Source organism: Buteo buteo, chromosome 18, assembly GCF_964188355.1.
Source record: "Buteo buteo chromosome 18, bButBut1.hap1.1, whole genome shotgun sequence".
Classification (NCBI taxonomy): domain Eukaryota; kingdom Metazoa; phylum Chordata; class Aves; order Accipitriformes; family Accipitridae; genus Buteo; species Buteo buteo.
Window position 1 is genome coordinate 28,529,962 of NC_134188.1, and position 7,885 is coordinate 28,537,846.

Genomic DNA, 7,885 nt, shown 5'->3' on the forward strand with positions numbered 1-7,885 from the left:
GGGGCTCTGTTGGGACCCCCGTCCTCGTGGGTCCTGATCCCCTTGCACTCACTCCAGGAACATCCTCAGGGTTGGGATGCGGGATTGAGGCATGGAAAGAGCATCCCACGGATGCTTTGCTCTTCATCAGGGGATCGTCCTGTCCCTCTTGCTTACGGTCCGCAGCCGGTTTGGGGCTGAAAACAGAGCTCGGGGCTGGCAGTGGGTGTGGGGGGTCACGCGAAGGCTGGGGGCAAAGCCGGGCCAGGAAACGGGAGGTCCTGGCGTGCTGGATGGGCGCCCAAGCAAGCTGCTAAGTGAGTGCAGGTGCTCTCTCTTGGACAGGCAACTGCTCACATGGGGCTATAAAAGGATCAATGCCAGCAGCTCCCACCCCGGGGACGGCCGTGCCTTCCCCTTCTCTCTTCGTTATGCTCCCAAAAAACAGCGGTTGCTGCCACGCGCTCGGTATGTGGATGGAAACCAGGTCTGTGCACGGCCAAAGGACGGAGAAGCCAGAGAGCAAAGCGTCCGCAGCTCCGGCGGACCTGCAGCGAGGAGCAACCGGGGATAATCGGAGCAGCTGGCGGGCACCGACCCGGCATGGCTCACCGGAGCCGTGCAACGATCCAGACGACAGGGCCGATCCGGTTAAATATACCCAGGAAAAAAATCCCAGTGATGCTTTGGGAATTGGGGGTGTCCCCCATGGTGTGGGGCAAAGGGAGAGGGGAGAAGCCACCCGCTCGCCCCACGGCCGCCTGCATGACTATAGCTGCATGCTGGCAGGGAGGATGCTGCCAGTCCCCAGGCAGAGCCTGACCCCTCACTCGTCAGTCTAATTAACTCGCTCTTGCATGCCCTAATTGAAGCAGAGCTGAGGCCCAATTTACGCTCGTTTAGCAGAAGCGGCAGGCGTTTGCAATGAAGCTGCCTGGCTGGGTTCCTAAGGATGGTCTGGAGAAAACCAGCACAAACCCTGCACCGCCTGGCCCAGGTGAGGTTTCCTGCAGGTATCTATAGGTTACTGAGCCTAATATAGGTTATACTGAGCCCATATAGGTTATACTGAGCCCAGACACAGGTAGGAGAGTGCAAATCATCTGAGTGCCATGCACACAGAGCTCCTCTACCATCTCCAGGAGGGTGGTGGATGGTCTTGGCTGCCGTCCCTCACTGAGTAATCTCTACCCAGATCCTGGTGCATTAGATTTCTTCTAAAAAGCGTGTTTGAAGTAACCGCTGAGCTGCATCAGCCCTGATAGTGCTGCATTGCCCTGGACCCCTGGCTGAGCTTTACCTTGGGCAAGGCGATTTGGAGATTGACAGTGATGGGCAAGAGGGAGTTTCTTTGGAGAGGAGTTTCATGGAGATGCAAGACGGAGATGGAGAAGTGCTCTCATCCCAAGGAGCTTCCCAACAAGAGATGATGCTGCCACCTGGTCCTTTCCTGGGAAACACGGGTGGCATTGCCCTGGTGCGGATGCTCCAAGGTGGACTGCTCCTGCTGCTGCCATTGTCCTTGCACTGGAGTTGGTCCTAGCAAAGAGGGTTTGGTGCTGAGCGTACCCACCACAAAAGTAAGATGTGGAAGTCTCCAAAGATGCCATTTGCATGATGCGACTGTCCCATCCTCCCATAACTTCTTTTATCTCCCAGACCCATTGCACCCACTGGCCCCGGCTGCCTCTAAGCAGCATCTCATCTTCTCTGGTGTCAGCTTCTTCCCTGCCATCAGCCGTTACGCCACTGCCAGCTCTGTTGTTGCGAGTCAGGCTTTCTGCTGCCTTTTAGTTATCCCTTTACTGCAGCCCTGCTTTGGGACGCTGTCATAAAAGGCACCCCATAAATTTTATATTGAACAGTAAAACATTTTCACCTTGGCTGCTGTTCCCCCCTCGCTCGCTGCAGCAACACAGACCAAAGGGGCGAGCTCCAGTTAGGCAGGAGCCAAGCGCTGTATCTCGGCTGCTGGCTCCTGGCAGAGAAAACCAAGACAACATGGATTTTTGCTGGTTTGGTTGGAGGAATAAGCCCGGAGGCATCTCGCCTTGCACTGGTCCTGGAGCAGCGCCGGTGTCTGCTGTCCAAGGGACACAGCCACGGATGGCACAGAACAGCTCGTCTCCACCCAAGGAGACACAAAAGCCTCCCCTCTGCTCTCTGCGGTGAGGCTGGAAGAGCTTTTGCCCATCTGAAGCGATCCCTGAGCCAACAGGGACAGGAGGGGTGGGCTCCACTCTCCCTTCAGATGGCGGAGCTGCAACCATGGGTTTCTTAGGTGGGTTCCTCACCCTTCACCATCCGTCTGTCCATGCATCCACCCACTCATTTATCCATCCGTCCATTCATCCATCCTTCCCCATCCATCCTTCTCCAGCCATAACATTTTGGGCCCTCTGACTTTTCCTTCCCTGCAGTGGCATGGGAGGAAGAAAACATCAGCTTTAGCTTGGTTTACCCTGAATACTGGCCAGTGTCGGAGACCTTCATTTCTCCCAGGAATGTAAAAAAAAAAAATCCCAGAGGAGCACTGGGGACATGCACAGGGGCCACGTGGGCCGGCGACCAACCTCCGCACATCGCACTGCCTGGGGACGTGTGGCCGAGGAGGGACAGAGGGACTTGCTGTGGGGCTGGACGGGGCTGCAAGCGGTGGGTAATCTCCTGCAATCGTGTCAGTGATACGCCAGACCCGTCTGTCCCAGGAGCTTGCCCTAATGACCATACCTCCCTGCGGGAGACCTCTTAGAGGCTGCTTTCCCCGCGGGGGCATCTCTGGGGATTAACCCTTTTAATTGGATCAGCAGCCACAGATCAGAAGCCAACGTTTCGCGGTCGGTGGCATCGCCTCCCTCGCCCCGCTCCTCCTCCCTGCGTCCGTTTGCCTCTGCAGGAATCACCCCGTTTCCACCCCGAGCCGTGAAGACGGGGTTGATTTGGGGGCAGAGCTGGCACAGCACCGTGGGACCTTTCATCACTTGCGACACGGAGTTTGCAGAGCAGGGCTGGGCTTTCTGCGAAGGGTTTTTTGCGGGGGGGGGGGGCTGCTCCCAGGGTCTGCAGGGGATGGTCCCTGGGGACATCCAACGTGTCCCACCATCACCTCTATTGCAGCCCTGAGCATGTGGGTCCCCATCCCACCACGGATGGGGAGCCAGCAGGGACGCGGTCCTTCCCGGTGTGTGCAGAGCTGAGAGCGTGCCATGCCTAGACCAAAGTTTCCATGAACCCTCACTGATGATTGCATTTGCTCCCCTTACCCCCAGGTAGCTCAGCACCTTTGTAGTCTTTCTCTACAGCTGGGCCACCTTCCTTACAGCTTCTTAACAGGGTTTGCAGCCCTGTCATGGTCCAGTTGTTCTGGCTGTGACTCATTTCTGATCCGTTCAAGGGTTGGGAACAAAACCTTGCAATCCTGACTGTGTTTGCACATCTACGAGCAAGGAGAAGCCTCAGCTTGTGGTCGCAGAGATGATGCAAGGTTTGGGAAAGGTGGAGCTCTCCGAGACCTCCCTGCATAACCTGGCTGATGTCCTCCTGCTCCGGACTGCCTTCCCCATGTTTCTCTTGAAGTAGCCCTAGAGCCTGAGAAGGAGTTTCAGCCAGCTCTGACCTTTGCTGATGTGGATAAGACCTGTGAGCAGAAAGCCAGCGCCCGTTGATGGCATCGATGGGTTTTGCCACCCTGCCTTCATTTGCCTAGCCTCTGCCAGCATTTCGCATGTGGGTTAAATGCGACTAATTCTGAGCACCGCTGGGTAGCTGCTCCGTTGAGCACACTGTGGGCTCCTCGGGGTGTTTGCAGGTGCATCCATGCAATTGGACCACGGCAGCATTTCTCCCCTTGGAAGGGATTTGGCTCCATGGGGGCAACAGCAACACAAAGGGATGTTTAATGCAGCATCCCTGGCTGGGGCAGTTGTCCCCTCACCACTGTCCTTTCTCAACACGCAGGGAGAAGATGTCATGATTTATTTGCATGCTGCCACAGCTTCTGCAGGACCCACCTCTCCTGTCACTTCTGCAGGACCCATATCTTCTGCTGCTTCTTCTATGGGACCTGTATCTCCTGCCAGTTCTCTTGCAGTCCCTCTCTTCTCTTGCTGTGATCTGGTTTGTGTGCAATAAGTGCAACAGATTTCCCATGGCTGGTGCAACCTGTGCTGAGACACCTTTGGTCTCTGCAGAGAGCATTTGGGCACTGGGTCCAATTGGGGTCCCCAGTACCGGGCAGGCAGCAACAGGCTGGACCCAGTCCAGCTGGAAGATAAGCCAAAAAAGCTTTCCCCTTCAGGCTGATCAAAAGCTGGAACAGAGACCAAGGGAAGGAGGGGCATCCCATCCTTGGAGAAACTCAGCCCTTGCCTGGACGCAACCCTGAGCAACCTGATGTAACTTCAAAGCTATCCCTTCTTGGAGCTGGGGATTGGACCAGGGACCTCCTGGGGTCCCGTCCAACCTGAATTACCCTGTGGCTGTGTGCTCTGGGATGGATGGCAAGTCACCATCAGAAATCTTGGCTCTACCTCTGGGGTCTTAGGGTTTTTTTACGTCAGAGCCATGCTATTTCATGCTCTATTATCAGGTTAGTCAAAACACTTCTCTAAACTATATGTCTATATAATTGCCAGCTACACTCACTTCCTTGGCTCCTGCTGTTTTCCATTGCATTGGATTTTCAGTCATGCAAAATATCTACTTTCACCTTAATCTGCATGAAGCCCCCCTTCCCCGCAGGAGGCTCAGGAGCGAAGGGGAAGCCAATACCTCTCGGCTACGTTCGCTGGAGCCTCATTCCCCATTGGGCAAGATAGGAGAGCTGGTGCTGGTGAAGTGCACTGCTCAATTTGGGGTGTCACTGCACTATTAGGGCTCTGTCATGGGGAAATTAAGTCACATAAAAGAAGGTTTTGCTGGGTTTGGTGCTGCCCTGAAAGTCCCATATGAAGCCCACAGCTCTGGAGATGGTTTGAATTTTTGGCTCGTAGATGAAGCATCTCCCAATGAATTGGGATGTATGTTCTCATACCACCTTCCCCCAGCCAAAGCGGGGGATTTCTCCCCAAAGGGGTGGGATTTCTCTTAAAGCAGTGCTTGCAGCTCTCCATAGAGACCCGCACGCCACACAGGGCGAGTGTTTCCCCCGCATCTGCTCTCTTCTGCACATCTCTTTCTTTTTCAGCAATGAGAAATGGAGAAACCAGAGGATCGTCCGTGCTGCACGGCTCACAGGCTGTTCTTGTACCACCGCGGACCTGTCTCCTCTCCAGACTAAACAGTCCTAATATTTCCTGTCTCTTCTCACATAGAATGTGTCTGTAATCACTCTTTTCTCCTGTTTCTGCACCTTTTTGGGTGCTGGAGCAGCTCAGGATGTACCTAATCTGGCGGGTTGTCCAAGCTGCTGGGGAAACGAGATCGCATTTCCCTGCCTCTAGCTTTGTCAAAGCTTGGCACCCCGAAAACTGGGAAACAAAAATATCCCTGCAGAGAAAAGCTTTGCCAGCAAGTCAGAACTATCCGGACACTGGAAAAAGCCCCCGGCTGCTTGGAAGACGGGTGCCGAGAAAGGGGTGATGAGAAAAACAGGGAAATCCTCGGAGACCGCAGCTGGCGGGGCTGGAGCCGAAGTAGGGATGGGAGGTGGAGGAAATGTGACCGGCACAGCACGGCCACAGCCCCAGGGGCCCTTTCCTCCAGCGAGATGCTCGGCCTCTCTGCCCTGTACTTGTTACGTGGCCATCGCCAAACGCGGGGTTTCCAAAGGGGAGGTAGGACAGGCCGATGGTACAAAGGAGCAGGTGGAGCATCCCGTGGTCCTCCTGCTCCGTGGGATGCAGGAGAGCTGCCCACGCCACCTCCGGCTGCCCTCTCTGGCGTACCAGGGTGGTGTTTCTTGCTCTCCTATTTTTTGCCCATGAGAGCACACAGCCCCCAGCAGAGAGTCCTGTTTGTGAGGGCTGGATTAATCCGAAGGAAACTGCTTACAAGTCCTTCTCACCAGCATTGCCAAAAGACCATGATTCAGTGCTTTTTTTTGGGGTAGAAATTAATTAGTTCAGGCCCATCACAATTATCTAACTCAATGAGCACAACAATAACCCACTGTTTAAAGGTTGTTCATGGTCATTTAGCACCATCTGGGTCGTCTGATCAGGGGCTTTGAAAACAGTTGAAAATGAAGTAAGAAGGATTGCTTGGCCCGGACCCCCCCCTTTTTGCCTCCCAGCTGCACAGACAATGAAAATAATCCTGATGGACCCATTAGACACAGGGAGAGGGACTGCAGAGCAAACATCACCCTGTATCTCGCCGTGCCCCTCTGAGCTGTGGCTCAGCGTCCCCAAATGGGAAGGTGGTGGCCTTGGAAGGAGCAGGGGAGAAGAGCTTGGCCACATGTCCAAATAACAAAGAGTTCTGCCCTGGACATGCTCCTCTTCAAGCGTTGGGGGTTGAGTTTGAGCAGGTGAAGCTTGAGCCATCCCCATGGAAAGGCTGGGGTTTGCAGAGGTCTCTGCTGCTGCTCAGAAGGACTTGGACCGCTTTGGAGACTGGGCAGTTTCTTGCACGTGCTGGAAGATGGATTTGAGGGTTTGCCAAGTTGGGCTTCCCCAAGTTGGGAAGGCAGTGGAGAGCACTGTTGATTTTTAAGGGCGAGTGGCTGCTCACCATGTCCAAAGCTGCCCCAAGAGGGGCTCGTAGCCTGCTGGAAATTCAGGACAGTCACGTATAGTCCATCCCTGGGTAGCCACCTGAGAAATGAAGCTCCCAATGTCATGTGAGTTAGGAGATGCCACATCTGGTAGCCCACGTACACCTTGCAGGGACTTCCCAGCAGCCAACCTCCAGGTCCCACGGTCTCTCCAGTAGCTGGCTTGGACCTTCCAGTCCCACCGGTCCCAACTTGCAGCCCCACAGTCTCTCCAGTATCTGTCCCAGCCTGACAGCTTCTCCAGCTCCCGGCTGTCACCTGTGGTCTGACTGTGTTGTTGGCACCCAGACCCCCCAAACACAAATGCACATGCAGGGGAGAGTCCCTCGACCAGGAAAACAGTTAGACATGGAGCTTAATGAGGAAATGAGTCTAACAAATGAGACAAACTGTGCTGATTGGGGACAAGTGTGGTGATCGTCCACCTGCTTAGGCAGAACTGGCCCATTTATCCCCTTATCCCTCTTTTTTCACATGCTTGTGTCTCCCCAGACCCCCTTCATCCCTCCCTTTACCCACCATTGGTCCATCCCCTCAACATTGTCTTCTACAGTCCCCAAATGCTCTTCCCTTGCGGTCCCAGCACCTTCCCCCATCCTCATGCCCAGGCATGCACCCCTGGGGCCCAGTGACCCCTTCCTACATGGTGGGGGGGCAGTGGTGGCACCACGGGCTTCTTCGTCCCCGTCGCCACCACCTTGTTCCAGCCACGTGAAATGCACTGTCCCCGTCTCCCCCAGGCTGGGGGGTCTGGGTGCAGATGGGGTCTTGGGTAGGAACAACACATGGATTTATAGCCCTGGTTTTGCTGCAATCATGGCTGTGCAACATGCTTGCCATGCCCACGGGAGCTGGGTGTCTGGCCATGCCTGGTGGAGGCTGTGCACGGTCACCACCATGTCTTCTGCAGGGAGGGCACCCAGTTTTCTACACCCTGACATAGCCACAGGAGCACCGACGTGGGACATATCTTCCTCCATGGTGCACTATCGTGGCCACCACAACTTGCACCAGGAGCTTTGCCAGCTGGGTGCATCAACCTCTTCTTGTCATCGGGGAAATTGCTTGCATGACTGGATGGCAGCACAACTCGTGGTCAGATCTGCACATACACCCAAACATCTCCTTAGGATAGACTGGGCATCCCTGAAATGTGGTTGTGTGACGGATTTTTGGTCTGGAGGCCCAGAG